The 15,479-nt window shown below is 56.7% G+C and overlaps 1 protein-coding gene across 1 annotated transcript in view; it reads right to left on the minus strand.

Annotated features, from left to right (window-relative positions):
• Positions 1–8,174, minus strand: part of LOC114060187 (ATP-sensitive inward rectifier potassium channel 12) — a 30,326-nt gene extending 22,152 nt beyond the window's left edge. Inside the window, exon 1 of the mRNA XM_027889499.1 lies at positions 7,076–8,174. The gene's annotated coding sequence lies outside the window, so the exon portion shown is untranslated. The remainder of the gene's footprint in view (positions 1–7,075) is intronic.
• Between the last annotated feature and the right edge of the window lie 7,305 nt (positions 8,175–15,479).

A 15,479-nucleotide genomic window follows, 5' to 3' on the forward strand; every position in this document is an offset into this window, starting at 1 on the left:
ATTGTCTGGAGATGGCACTGCTCCATGTCATTAGCGAGCAAACCGGCACCAGCTCATTAGGGAAAAGCCTCTGCTCCGGCAGCTCCGCAGCCAGATCGTGCTGGGGACACTGGCTACGAGGCCCCTTGCAGGTGGCACCCCCTCAGCTGGGCAGGGGGGCTGAAAGCACCAAAAAGACCCCCCTGTGCCACCAGTGCTGGAAAGCACAGAGGGGAGACGGATTGAGTGACAGGCTGGGCTGTCTGGTGACACCTGGGGTGCAGGGTGACCTGGCAGCTCTGCCTGGACCTCACACCTACAGCTGCCTGGGGGGCTGGGAACGTGGAGCCTGAGAGGGGGGGAAAGGGAAAAAAGAGAGAGTAAAGGAAAATAAGAAATAAACAACTAACGGAGAATTAAAAGGAAAAGAAGGGGGGAAAAAGGGAAGGGAAAGGAAAGGGGAAGGGAAAAGGGAAAAGGGAATCAGGTTGTTCTGTCTTTGATCTGCTCAAGGACTGACTGTTGGGTCACACACAGGAGCACTGGGAGCAGTGGGTTGCCGGAGTCAGCGATGGCCAAAGCCCGTGGATCTGTCTGACCGGAGCCAGCCCGGGAGCAGGGTGCCTTCCTGCCTGAGACAACAAGGGCTGAAGCAGAGCAGAGCCCTCTCCCACTCCCCTCCACAGACCCTGCAGGTGCAACTCACTTTCCCTAATGCCTGCAGCATCCCAGACATGCCCTGGATGCCAGCAGAGCTTCGGTACCGCTCAGCATCGCTCCCACTGCAGCTCCAAACCAGCCCCTGCTCTACCCCCCCATCAGAGCCGAGCTGGGTATAACTACGCTCCGCTGCCTCTCCTCTATCGCTGTAATTCCTTTGCTCTGCTGAATCGCTTCCCCTTCAGCACCACACATAATCCATTGCACTGTAATTATATGAGAATTTTAATATCTGATGTATTTATAAGATGCACTTAATTCATCAGCCCCTTTAACCACGTTGTCATTCCAGCCTTCAGCACGGTGGGAAGGATGACTCGCTGTCAGATGGAGATTAGCTGGCCCGTGTGTGTAACGAGTTGGAGGGTGTTCTCAGCTGCCAGATCCCACCCTGGCTGGGGAGCAGGATCCCACCACGCCGGGTGTCCAACCCATGGGGGACTCTGCCAGGGCAGCACAATCCAGAGCAGCACCCAACACCCCCCTTTCCCAAATATTAAAATGATCCCACGGGTCCAGATTGAGCAGAAACAAAGGGCCTATACCAAGGGTGAGTTTTATCCCTACAGCCCCAAAGGGCTTTCCGAGGTGAGGGGTCCACATTCAGATCCCTCCAAACCCACAGAGAAAGTGGTCACTACTGAAGGGTTATTTTTCCTGGCGTTTGTTTCAGTGGCTCCTTTCCAGACGTGTCCTAAAAGGGAACCAAAGGCCTTTGAGCCTGTTGCAGCGAGCACAATGCCATGATTTTCCCAGCCTGGGCAGGAGGGATGAGCTCACTCTTGTCCTTGGTTCCCCCTGGCTGCGGGGTGCGGGGTCCCTGTGCCGAGCACAGGGGGCTCCAGGGCTGGTCAGGATGCTCAGGGAAGGCAGTGGATTTGGCAGGATGCTGGTGGGGGGGGATTGGCTGGGCTCCATCCCACCAAGCCCTGGGAGAAATGCCAGCTGGGCCTGGGACCGAGGGGCAAAGGGGGAAGAGCGAGGGGGGTCTCGGTGATTTGGTCCCTGCAGGATGTCCTGGTTCTCACTGATGGGTGACCCTGCATTTTTTGTACCAGGGTCATATCAGGTTTTCCCACAATGGCGTGGCTCCCACCTCAGCACTGGCCATGAGGTACCACAGAGGCACAGCCAAGCTGCTGGTGGCACCAGGTGACCCTGCACCCTCAGGGTGGGCCAGAGACCCACCAGGTCCCCACAACACGGGCTGACCATGGGGACACAAACCCTCCTCCTGCTTCAGTGAGCTGTGCTGGAGCAGAACCAGGGCAGAGCTGTGCCTGAGTGGGACTGTGATGACGTTTTGACTAGAGAGGGACCTTCAGTAAGTACCACCCTGAGCCCTGAGGCCTCTACCAGCACCCCAAACCCACCCACAACCCTCAGGCTCCCAGTGGGTGCTGCCACATGGTCAGCACAGTGATACACAGGTGCCCTGTCAGACCATGGCCTCAGCACGACCTGGCAGTGAGGTTTCTGCCCCCAGCTCCCTGCTCCAGCACCTGCGGCTCCCTGGGAACTCGAGCTGGGAGCAGGAAGGGTCCTGCAGCCAGCCTGATGTCCCCCCATGTCTCGTGCCATGATACACACTGCAGAGCTACACCTCTCTGCCAGGATGCTGCCCCAAGTTCCAGCTGCTCCCTGTGCCCATGTGCCAAGCCTAAGAGGGGACAGCGGATCAGGGGAAAGAGTTTGGGCTGGACAAGAACATCTCCCACTTGGGGTTATCTGAAGGGCTGGTAATTTCCCATCTCCTCCCCATCCAGAGGGACCCTGGTACCTGTTCCCCATGGGATGTCACAGCCTCCTGCCTCAGTTTCCCCATCCTCACAGTGCTCTCCCAGAGACAGAGACAGCAGCATGGTTGGCAGAGGATTCAACAGGGTCTCTAACCTGATCCTCGCTCCGGATCACGGCAGGGCCCTCTCTGCTCTCCCCCTCCCCAGCCCCTCCTTCCACACGGTGCTGCCACACAGGGGGGATTTTGGCTCCCAAGGTCACTGACGGATGGGTCTGGGGGCAGACACCCCCACCTTGTGCCCAGTCAGCTTTGCTAACCACCCCCTCCGGGTCCTGGCTGCTCCCTGAGGCTCGGCTACCCCCGCAGGTGTCCCTCTCCCTCCCCCCTCTCCCCAAAAAGCAAACATCCAGGGAGATGGGCTCCGCGCTGCAGCTCTGCCGGTGGCACTGGCGCTGAGCAGAGCAGACTGCAGCACGGCTGTTATGTAAGCCCGAGCCGGGCTCCGGGGATGTAGGACACCGGGGTTATCCCCCGGCCCCCCCCGGGGGCTGCCACCCCCTCCCCACCTCAGCCACGGGGCTCACGGGGCTCGGGGGGAAACGCCACCAACTCGGCCAACACTGCAAAGGGTTCAGCGAGGCTTGAGGTGGCCCTGGGGGTTGCTGTGGCCCTGCTGTGGGGCACACGGTGGTGGCAGGGGGGCAGCAGTGGGGGGGGCAGGAGGGATGTGCTGCTCTGGGGTAGGAAGAGGGCAGGGAAAGGGGTGGGATGGGGCTGAGAGGCAGAAGGTGCTGTGCCCACATCCCTCTGAGTCCTTCTGGACTCACCAGGGCTCACCCGTGCAGGGGAGCTCAGGGATGGAACCAGGTGGCCACTCCTGGGCTGTGCCTCCCTCGGAGTGACTCAGAGAGCAGGATGAACATGGCCTGGGCGAAGGATCCCGGTCTTATCCCGTCCTGCCATGTCTATATTCCCATCCTCACATATCCAGCGGGTCAGCATCCCTGTGATCAACCTCCTGGGGGTCAGCATTCCCAGGAACAGCATCCTTGGCATTAGCATCCCTGGGACAGCATCCCAGAGGAGAACATCCCCGGTGCTTCTAGCACAGGCTGGGGAGCCAGGATCAGGATTTCCCAGAGCCGGAGGGAAGATCCTTCCCCTGCGGGACAGCCTCAGCATCACCTGCACTTCATCCCCGCAGGGAAACGGAGGTGAGGGACGGCACAACCAGCATCACCCATCCCCAAAACACCTGTGCCCCTTGCTGGGGGCACGGCAAGTGGGCAGGCAGTGCTGGCAGCAGAGAGGCTCTCCCAGGACCAACCCTATCCTGGCTGGCAGACCACGGGAAGCCTGGCAGCATCCCCTGCCACGGTGCGGGATGGGCACAGGGCTGGGGAGCCCACGGCCCCCCAAACACGTGGCTTCTCTCTGGCTTTCTGCCAGGCATGGTCTGGACGTGGCCATCTCTGTTTGGGGGTGTGTGACGGGGGAAAAAGCCCAGGCTTAAGGCTCCCAGCGATGGGAGATACCAGAACAGGAAATTAATGTTAATTAATTCATAATGACGCTGAGATAGTGATACCAGATGCTTCAAAAGTCCAACGGGGGAATCTGAAAGAGCTTTGTAAAAAATCCATCGCCCACCGGCAGACCTGCCTTGCTGCAAGCTGGGAACGAGGGAGTGAGCTGGGAACTGGGGTCGAGCTGGGATCCAGGATCGAACTGGGACTGAAGGACCAAGATAGAACCAGGGAAAAAGCTAGGAACAAGCCAGGAATGATGGAAGAGGGGCATAGCCCAGTAAGGTGACAGGCTTACAGTCACCCCCAGTCACCTGCCATCCTACTCCCACCTTTCTCCCTCCCACCTCTGTTCAGAAGCTGGAGTGGAGCCGGAGCAGTGAGGCACACACCGTGCTCTGCTCTCAGGAGGGCAGGGCCTTTCCCAAGCCCCTTAACGCTCATTTTTTTTTTGTTTCCTTTCCTCCATTTCGGGCACACTGTGTGCAGAGCAGGTGGACGGGTGAGCACTGGGGCACACAGGGGCCCGCAGCAGGGATGGAGGGACAGGTTCATGATCTGGGACAGGGACACAGGTGCTTTGCCAACCGGTGTCCCTACACTTGGAGGACAATTTCTCCCTCCTCATCCGTGACAACCAGCCCTTGCTCTGCACTGCCGAACCCGAATTAGGCTGGACTTTAGCCAGGGGGTGCAGAAGAGGGGCTTGAGCCTGATGCCAGCTCCCCAGGCCTGGGGACCCCAGAGCCAGCGCCGGGAAGGATGAAATTGTGAACTCCACAGAAACCACGGACAAACCCCTGCGCTTGGAGCCGTTCACCACCCTGTCCCCCCAGGACAGTGCGGGCATGATGCTCCTTCCCATAGGGATACAACAACCCCTGCACCCAGAGGGGAACCCCAGAATGGGGAATAAGGGAGGTGGCAGAGGTCAGGCAGGGTCCAGCAGTGGCAGAGCAGGGTGGCACGGTCGGGGCACGGCGCTGCCATCGCTGCTTACATAAGGTGCCCGCTCCGAATGCCACACACCCGAGCGGCGACAGGAGAGGGGATGGACCCGTCCCTCCTGCAATCCCTCACAGTGACAGCGCTCCCACTCTTTCTAGACAGCACCCCCCAAAAACTGCCAACCTGGCCTCTTTCCACCTGCACAGAGGTTGGGTGAGGTTGCCGTGTCTCTCGGGCACATTCACACCCTACAACCTGACACAAAGGGGGTGGAAACGCCGGGTCTGAGCTCGCCGTGCAGTTCCCCCAACAGCTCCTGCGAAGTTTATCCGCAGCGGGAACGGTTTCCACTGCGCTGCCGGGGAAGCTGCCCCGGCCGACAGGGAGAGGGGGAACCCCACTGGGAACATCAAGAAGCATCACGGAGCACCACGGCACTGGGGGGACATCGACATCCCACCCCACCTGCTACCGAGGGACTTGCTGTATCCCCAGGGGTCATTCCAGAGCTCAGAAAAAAACCCTCCTTGACTTCACAGGCGAAGCAACTCTTTTGGTTAAAGAGCAGCAGAGGCAACACAGGATTTCAAAGTGTGTTTTGGATCAGAGGCAAGAAATCAAGTGGCCTTTACCGTGCCTTCCCCAGCAAAGCCAGAGCTCTATTAAGCCTATCCGGCACAGACGGGAATGCTCACTGTTATTCCAGGCCTGAAAAGAGCAGGCAAGGATTTTTTTAAATTTTTTTTTAATATTTTTTTTGGTCTTGTTTTCATTATTTTCTGGTGGCTTCATTGCTTTGTGCTCACACAAAGGGAATTTCACCTGCTGTTCCAAACAAAAGGCCCCGGAAAGTTTTGCAGAGAAGGGGATGAGGGGAAGGAGATTTATAGAAGCAAAACGAGTTGTTGCAGGGTTTGTTGTGGATATTTTTTTTTTTTTTCACGGTGAGCTGTGAAACATCCCCAGCTCTTTGGTGCCTGCAGGAGACCCAGCACGGCCTTGCAAATCCCCTGACCCCACCAGTGTCACCCCTGGCATGGGGAATGGGGAGGTCTCACAGAAATTGGGGTTGATTTGGGGTGCAGAGGGAAGGCATCAGGACTGTTTCCCATCTTCTTTGCAGGCAAAGTCGTCGCCACGCTTTCTAAGAACAGGAAAGAAAAAAATCCAGCCCTCGTTTGCTGACACCACAGCAAAACAGGTGGTTCAAAATCACAAGAGCAGTGGGGGAGAAAAAAACACCACCCCTATTTGGTGATTTTGTGCTCACATTCGCTGCAAAACTGTCCGGGAACGAATGCTGCTAAATACACACCATTTTTCCCTCTCACACTCTTCGCTCTATAATTAAGAGAGACTTCTAAAAATACGAACGGCCTCGAGCACCCAGCGAAGGCGTGCAGGTGCTGCAAACTGGAGGCACTTTAGTACAGCTCATTTTCTGGACAATTTTACTCGCCTGGCTCGTGCTCAGCGCCGATACTATTACAGTGATGCAATTATGCTGCTGCTGCCGCTGCCGCGCTCGGCTCGCTTTGCTTTTTTTCCCCTGCGTTTCGTAGTTTGCCTTCGAAGCACCCCCCCCCCAACCCCACAGCTCCTGGGCTCACCCCGAGCGTGTCCCTGCTCCGGTGGGGTCTGAGGAGTTGGGGGTAAGAGGGTCAGGCGAGCGTGTGTCACACACGCATGTGGATCCACACGTGTGGGCGCAGAGGGGCACAACCCCGCGTGGGCATTGCCAAAAAACAACCGGCGTGCAAAAGTTTTGGGTGAGCAAGCGAGCTGGCCCGGGGGAAGCAGAGGGGGGAGCAGGAGCACGGCGAGGAACCAGCGTTCCCCCAAAAGGCAGCAGCAAACCCTCGCTGCTGGCTGGGCAGGGAGGGGGGCCCATGGCACTGGCACGATGAGGGCGGCCAGCCTGGCTATACATCCCCCCCAGCCTGGCATTTCGGGTACAGGGGTGAGGGGGAACTTCCCCCGAGAAGCTGCCGCTGCGAAACTTCCCCGTCTTATTTCTCCATTAGGGCTGCAATAGGTGGAAGTGATTGACTCACTATGAGACTGCTGTTTTTGCCTCTGACTTGGGATTAAGACGGAGCTGGAGGAGCGGAGGAGCCGTCGCCCCGGCTCTCTGGCGGCAGACACCGGAGCCGGCACTTACCTCTCACTGCATCCAGCCCCCCCGGCCGTGGGGCTGCGGGTCCTGGAGAGTTAGCTGGCAGGGGACCCCACATCCACTCGGGTTTCTCCCAGGACCGATGTTTGGCTGCTGCTTCTTAGGCACAGACCCAACCCCTCCATTCCAACCACAGGGGAAAAAAAATAATATATATATATCTTCTTCCAAAAGAAAGAAGGAAAAAAAAAAGGGAGGGAGATTAAAAAAAAAAAATAATCAAACCCCACGCTTGTTTTCTTGGTTCGGTTTCTCCCTGGAGAAAATAAGCAAAATAGATAAATCCCAGCGACCAAGAGATCCAGACTCAGGTGAATTTAGCTTCAAACTCCCTCTGTGCTTTCAGAGCCTTCACCCTCAAATGGGCTCTGGAAGATGCTGGGGGACCCATCGTTGCCAAAGTGTCATCAAATATCCTTCGGGCTCAACTCCGCTCCTGCCCGGGGAGGGTGGACTTCTTCCCTGCTTGCTGCGTGCTGTGGAGTTGGCAGGGACCTGCCTGTTCCAGCCTCAGCGTGGAGGGTGGGTGGGTTGGTTGGTTGATGTGGGTTGGTTTTCTTTTTTTTTTTTTTTTTTTTTCTCGCCGCTATTGGTTTCCTTGCTATCTGATCCTGAGCGAGCGCTGCAGCCTCGCCGCTTCCCTGCTTTTTTCCCCCAGCTCCCAGGCTTTTGACAGGGAATGAAACACAGACACCCAGTGAGACAGGCTCCGGCTTCTACAAAGCTCCACTCCCTCCTGCTGCCTTTGTCCGTGAACAGCAACTCCTCCAACTCTGCCCGTAGACACGAGGGAACCTCTGCATCAGCACTTTCCTAATGGCTGCTTCGCCCCAGCCCTTCGGCCCTTCTTCTTCTTCTTCTTCTTCTTCTTCTTCTTCCTCGCTTCCTCTCCTCCACCTTGATGGCTTCCGCTTGCTTTTTCTAGCTGGGCCCCGGCTCCGACAGCCACAGCCGGAGCGAAGCAACAACCCTTTCCCGATGGATCCATCTCAGCTCCCCCGCGCCGGCTGCTGCGGTCGGGGGGTAGCGGCCCCGCAGTCCATCACCGTCCTTTCTGGGCACCTTCCACGAAAAATCGATGGCGGGTACCACGTCCCTGAAGGCTTCACTTTCTGGTTTAAGGGGCAGGGGCTGCGTGTGCGGAGAGGAGCCAAGGGAGGGCTGGGTACTGAAGCCACTTCTTTTTATTGCAGGCGGGGATTTTTTTTTTATTTTATTTTTTTTTTAAAAAAGATTGACCGGAATCCAAGTTTACTCCTTGGTGGTGAGCATTATTTTAAGCTGTTTGGGTGTCTCCGGGTCACCCTGTTCTTATAACAGAGAGGCCTTTTTGGAGAGGGCCGAAGTGAAACCTTGCTCCCCCAGCCTCTTTCCCCCCGTGGAGGGGAGCAGGAGGCAGAGGATGCTGCAGTGGGCTCACAACCCCGGCTGGCTCCCAGCCAGAGGGAGATGCAAACCAGCCACCGTCTGTAATTTTTGCTACACTTCCTCCACACTCGGTCACCCGCGAGATCCCAGGGCTGCTGCCTGTTCCTTTTTTGGGGATTCACAGGCTTTGTTCAAAAAAAAAAAAATTCACCGCCAGGAGACCTCCAGCCTCGACAGCGACGCTCGGCCCTGCTCAGAGTGGCTGTCGCGCAGCAGGCAGGTCACAGAAAAGCCATAACGCCCCCCAGACCCCAGCACATGGAGAGGCTCCCTCCCCACCTGCCCTTTTGCATCACCTCCCACTCCTTCCCAGCCTCCCCTTCACTCTTCCTTGTCTCCCACCACAAGTTTGGGATCGGTAACTCCTCCCTCTCCCCTTCGGCAGCATCCTGGAGCAGTGACTCTCCTCGTCCTCAGCTCCCGTTCTCTCCCTGGCACACCAAGGGAGCATCGACCCCTCACTGCTCCCAAACACCCCGAATTCAGAGCGTCTCAGGGCAATGCTCACAGTGCTGCCTCCGCACCCCTCTCCGCACTGGTTTATCCATCTCACCCCATTCCACCAACCTCACAAACACTGAATTTTAACCAACACTTCAAAATCCTGGGATGAAAAGCACCGCAGGGCCTTGTTCTGTCCAAACCCTGATGGATACTCAGCAAGGATTTGGGGTTTGCAGGTTGGAGGCAACACCAGCTCACACATTGGGCATGGTGGTCTTGAATAAGACCACCCAGGGGCTACCTGACCACAGAACACTGCTCCCTTCTGCCTGTCATGCAGCTCCTTGTAGCCTGGCATTCTCCTCTCTGAGGGCTCCTCTCCTGCCATGCCACCATGATCATGGAAAGATTCCCAAATCCCTCCCTGCCCTGATCCCCAGCCAGCAGTGCTAGCCCAAAGCTCCCTCCACTCCCTCCAGCAAGAGATACAATTAATGCACCCAGTAGCCAAAAAATCGGCCAAAGAGCTGGGGTGGGCAACTGGCCACGGGTCAGGGGCACTGTGAGGGGAGTGGCTGCAGGGTCCCCAGTCCCAGCCCTCTCCCACTGGTTACTCCCCAGCTGGGTGCTCTACTGGGGCTTTTTTCCAGCAAGTGAGAGATTTGGGGGATAATATGCAGGGAAACACGTGGGCACCCTGGGGGGTTGCAGCCCTTGGGGCCAGCTGGGAGGGCAGGATGAAGCTGGGCATCCAGAACTGGTGAGGCTGGTGTTCCCACCACCTGGCTGTGCTGGTGGCTTATCCCTCACTCCTCAGTTTGCCACAGGAAATGCAAATAAATAGCCTGGGATTTCCATCCCAGTAAGCCCCAGGTTCCCTCTACTCTTGGGCGGTAGAGAGGTTCCCCATTTTTTGTCATCAGGGTTGGGCAGTGCCAGAGGGAAGTGTGGGCACAGGACCACATCCCTGGGAACCCCTGTGTCCCTGGTGGGCTCCCAGCAGGGGAACAGTTCCAGGCAGGATCCAGCCTCCCCTAGGCCAGCTGTGGCCTCTCTCTCAGGTGCTGTGGAAGTGAGGGAAGGAGGGCAAGGGGATGAAACGAGGGGTGCACCCTGGTGGGGTCTCCGTCGAGCCCCTTTTCCGACGCCTCCAGCGCGGCTGCGCAGGGCAATGAGCAAGTCAGCACAGAGCCATTAGGGCTAATTTAATCAAGACGGATGGCCCGATTGGAGGGCTGCCGTCCATAAATCCCCCGCTCCCGCTGCATTAGTGTCAGGCCTCCCGGAGGAAGAGGCCGAGGGGGAGGCGCGGGGGGAGCAGAGATGGGGAAACGTGCTAAGTCACCCATCCTCCTGATGGCACAGGGCCGCTCGGACTGGGTGCCACCACCCCATCCCACAGTGAGCAGCCTGGCCCCAGGGGACATGCCCACCATCCTCCGGCCCCTCTGAAAACTCAGCAGCTGGAGAGGGCGAGGTTTCAAGCAGCCTGGGTTTTCTGAACCCCAAAAGGTGCAGGGGTTGTTCACGAATCCCCCAGGGCAGGGGTTTGCTCCAAAGGGAATCTCCCGCACTCACCTCAGGGAGTTTTGCAGCAGGAGGAAAGTGGAGTGCTGGGGGGAATAGGCTTGAAGCCCCATGGTGGGTCACAGTGTAATAACTGGGACTCAGAAATACAGTCTGAGAAAACCCAAAGGCTGATGGATGTAGCATCCACCCCAGAGCCCAGCGAGACACCCCAAACTCAAGCCACACCAGCCCAGGATGGCACTGGTCACCCCTCTGGAGTACCAGCTCTGTTCTTCCAGCAGCCCACTCCCTTCCCACTGCTGCTCTTCAAAGAGACCATTTCAGGCTCAGGGTTGCCATCTGATGACCCAAAACAGCCACATCCCCGCATCCACCGGGCACGGGCAGCGGAAGCCACGCGTGCCGCCGCGCCGCGAGATCCAAGCCAGGAAATGAGCTCTCATCCATCCAGGTTAAAAATAGCCGTGAGCTTTGCCGCTAACGCGCCTTGCCCTGGCGCTCCAGCCGAGCTGGCTACCGTGTCGCCGCCCGCCTGCCCACCCAGCCCATCGTGCTCTGGGCCGAAAACCGGCCGAGGGAAGGGCCCGGTCAGCTGCCGCCATCTGCTCCGGGCACTGGCACTGCCCTCGGCATGGGATGCCGGTTCTGCCAGGCCGCGCTGTTGGCCGGTACAGCCATGAGGAGGGCCAAGTCCTGGTGGGTTTTGGGAAGATGATGGGCCAGGGGATGCGGCAGATGGATGGGAGGACGGCATGGGTTTGTGGGCAGCGCTCTCGCCCCCAGGGCATTCACGGAGGTTGCGTGGTCGCCTGGCAAGGGAGGAAACGGGTGCTGGCCCAGTGCAGAAGGAAAGATACTGGTGCAACGGGGATGGGAGGTGACTGGGGGATCTCAGCCTGGGAGAGCAGTCGAGGATGTCCAGGAGCAGCTGGGTGATGGAGAGAGGGATGCTCAGCCCTAACCTCCATGTTCAGAGCACCTCGAGGGCTGTCCTGGCAGATAGCAAGGAGCACAACCAAAAGAGCTCAGAGTGGTTGACCTCAGGGAATTAGGAGCAGTGAGCTGTGGCACTGCCATGGATTTATCTGGAAAAAGGATAATGCACATCCCTGTGCACCTCTGATTTCTGGCTGCACTTCAGTGAGGCCAAGAGGGAGGGAGGGAGGGCAGGGAAGGAGCTGGACTGCCGGCAGGAGGAGCACGGTGGCCGAGGTCAGTGCTCACGGTGCCTTTGTGAAACCACAAGTGAGGTCCCAGGGACCAGGAATTGCTGACTGGGGCAAGAATCAGTCACTGACACTCAGGGATGCAGAGTGGATCTCCATAGGTTGGCTGTGAGCAGCACCATGTCCAGAGGGTCTGGCACCCTGGGCTCAGCACCTTTGTATCTACTCAACCAGGAAAGAAAAGCAAAGGCAGGGTTGGGCCTGAGGAACCACCAGTCAGGAGCAATAACCAGTTCCATGAAAAGCCATGGAGCAGGTGAGCTGTTTCTCCCCCAGAATGGCTAGCACAGGGAAAAACAAGACATTTGAACTTCTGCCAGTTGACAAAATGAAATGCCACGTGTAGCCAGTGAAACTCTGCAGATTTTGCTAATAAAGGATTGATCCACCCAGCTTCCAGCTGGATTCCAGCCCCAGCCACGACACAGACACCGGCAGCATCAGCCGTTGCATCCCAGCACTGGTGCCACACTGAGGGCTCAGGCTCTCTGCAAACCCAGACACTGCCCCACGGCAGGGACACAGATCCCACGGCCAAGCTTGCTCCCACCCTTTTCATCCCCGTGTTTGCCCTGGGGACCTTGCTGCTGGGATAGCACTGTGTCCCTTGGGAGACTCTAACACATCTCAGGAAGTTTTCCCATTCTATTCAGCTTAATTTCACCCATTAGAGCTCGTTTCAGCAGGGTCCCCAGGGAAAGTCACTCCCCAGCATCTTCCTCTCACTCTTCCTCCGCTTCTCTCCTCCTTCACACTCAAACATCTCACCTCGGGGAGGCTGAGCCTTGCTCCACCATGAGCAGTGCTGGTCCAAACAACCATACCCTTCATAAAACATGTCCCTACATCATCCCAGAGGATTTTCCATGTGGTCACAATACTCTTTTTAGGAGTCCAAAGTCAATGGCCCTTCCTGACTGCACGCAGAGAGGCCCAGGCCCTGTCTAGGACAAACACTGAGGAGACCTTGGCCAGAGGTGGGATCCTGCTCCTTATCCACAGGTGAAGAGCAGAAAAAGAGCCAATTTGGGAAAACCACGAACCCTCAGCACGCCACCACCTCAAGATCAGGCCAGAGACTCTGTTGCGCTGGGATCCCGCACCGAAAATATGTGATAAACCAGAAGGTGAGAAGCTTATCTGCTGCTGTCCTGCCCTGCCGTGTTTGGGAGGAGGATTTGGGGCAGCAGATGGGAATTCCTAGACTTTGTGCATAAGCTTGGTGGCCCAGGCCAGCTGGGATGAGCACAGGTTTGGCTTTCTACCATGGGGTGCTCCCAAAAGAACAGCGAAGGGCAGCTCCCCTGGGCCCCCCACAGTGTTCAAAGCACCCAGGAGAGACCATGGAGCCCCCTTCAGCTCTCCTCACTCCTCAACCAGTGCTCAGCTCTCCTTTCCCTCATCCAGAGGGCGGGTTATTTTAGGAAAGGAGGAGGAAAGAGTAGCAGTGACGAGTGACCGATGGCTGCTCGTAGCAGAGCCCAGACAGGCTGGACACCCCCCCAGAGGTCAGACAGGCACCTCACACAACACGGAGCTCTGGCTACAGCCAGAGAGCCCAACTGGCCTCTTACATAAATGACCTCAGGGCAGCGGCTCCGAGACCACCAGAGCAGGCAGCAGATGCTCCGAGGCAAAATCCACCCGGTCCCAAGCAGACGTCACCTAATCAGCATGCTGGCTCCTTCCCAAGGCGGTCTTGGGGCACACAGTAAATATCTTATATAAGCACCTCTGGCCTGGGGTCGGATCCAGTTCAGCTGGGTTGTACAGTGATTTTCTCCTGGGTGGAGGCACCAGAGGGGCCAGAAGGGGTTCTCTCCAGCCTGGACCCGTTATGTGGTTGTAGAACCCCCTTGGTGACCCGTCTCCACGGCTTTGCCAGAGGAGGCTCCAGGAAAAACGCTGGTGTATGGAGAAGAACCAGCCATCCCCAGTGACAAAAAAAGGACAGAAGAAGGGGTCAAAATGACAAGTCACTGCTGCCCCCAAACTATTTGTCCTCCAGGACCCGGTAGCCGGGTGCCCAGCTGGGGAGAGCTTTGAGAGTCCAGCAGCCCTCCACAGCAAGGCAGTGCTTCCAGCCCAGCCACAGTCCCTTCTGTGCTGGAGACATCACACCAAGCCAGGAGACTCTGCCAGCACTCAGCTCCCATCACGTGGGAAATTTCAGATCCTGGTCTCTTCTCTGTTAATCCCTAAATTTCTCAGCACTGCCAGAGACAGGAGAGGTCCTTCCTCTGCCCCAAGCAGCCTCCTGGAGACCACTGAAGAGAGCCTATGGCTGGACACAGTTGGGGGTAAAAGTAGCTGGGCTGGAGCATTACCAGGCTGCACAGGATGGATAACCTGGGAGCATCTTCAGCACTTCAACTGTCAGTGCTGGCTGTCCCTCCAGGCTGCTCAATCAGGTAAAAACTGTGGTGAGGGCTGTGCTGGCAGATACTAATTCTCCCTAAATGACCTCTCTCCAGGTTCACATCTTTAGGGGGTTTACCCACAGTGTTTTTAGCCAAAGAAAAATCCAAAATGAGTGGTCTCAAGCCTCATTATTGCCTTTACCTGCCAGCACCAGCCTTGGGGGACTTGCCCATCCATGGGACATCCCCTTCTCTGCCAACCCAGATGACACTCAAGCATGATGGGTTCAGACATCATCAGGAGGGTGCTCAGAGGCACAGACAGCAAGAGGCCCAGGGAGCAGACAGGACATGACCTGCCCCAGCCTCCTGCTCCTCTTTGCAAGTCACTTAAACACTGCAGTCACCAAAAACCCATTCCCATCTTTCACAAGAGGAATTTCACACCACCACCCCCCCACACACACTGCTAAATAAAGCAGCCCCAGTGTTACTGCACCACCTGGGGCAGTCCTGGGCACTGAGCAAGGTTAAACTCAACCCTGCAGAATCAGCACCAGCAGCTTCTCCATCACCATCAGAGCTCCAGGCTGAGCGGGCCGGGCCACCCCCAGCCCAGGGCTTGGTCAGAAAATAGAGGCAGACAGAGAATCTGGGTCTCTGTCACTGCAGAGATGAAAACAGCCACAAATATCTGTGCTCTCCTGCTCTTGGCAAGGCCTATTTGCCCATTGCTGGCAGCTCTCAGGGTTTGGGAAAGGTCAAACAGGTCCATCCAGCAGCTGCCCGTGGCAGCCACAGCCCTGGGATCCAGGTACAGCAATACACGTAAAACCTCAAGGATTGCTCATGTCCTCTCCCCAGGTATGCAGCACTGAGTGACACTGGGCAGCTGCAGGCTCCAGAGGCAAGTGCTCAAACTTTATGGGGTGAAGAAATGGTCAAAACCGGCACAAAAATCCTAATTTTCATCCCCTGCTCAAAGCCGTGGGCAAGATCCACGCCAGAAACCTGCCAAGAGGGCAGTGTGAAACAGAGCTTATTTTAGGAAGGTAACAGGGATCAGTTGCCTGTATTTGGAAAGTGGGGGCTTGGAAAACAAGCCCAGAGCTGGGCAGATGAAGGGCTGAGCTGTTCTTTGGCTTGTTGAGCAAAAGAAAAGTGCACATTCAGACGGAAACAAATTGTTTTCAAGTGAAAGACAAAATTATAAAGATTTTTTTTTTTCCATGAGGTTCATAGCAGTTTGTTCAACCCAAAAGAAATCAGCTCCTCACCAGGCTGTTGCACTTATTTGTTAATCACAGTTCTCCTCCAGATTAGTTAAAAGACATTTTCCAAACCAGAAAAGGCAAAGCTGCATTAAAAAAAAAAAAAAAAAAAAAAAAAAAAAAAAAAAAA

Source organism: Empidonax traillii, unplaced genomic scaffold, assembly GCF_003031625.1.
Source record: "Empidonax traillii isolate 1590-97213 ecotype Southwest subspecies unplaced genomic scaffold, ASM303162v1 scaffold263:size1499331, whole genome shotgun sequence".
In the NCBI taxonomy this organism is placed as follows: Eukaryota; Metazoa; Chordata; class Aves; order Passeriformes; family Tyrannidae; genus Empidonax; species Empidonax traillii.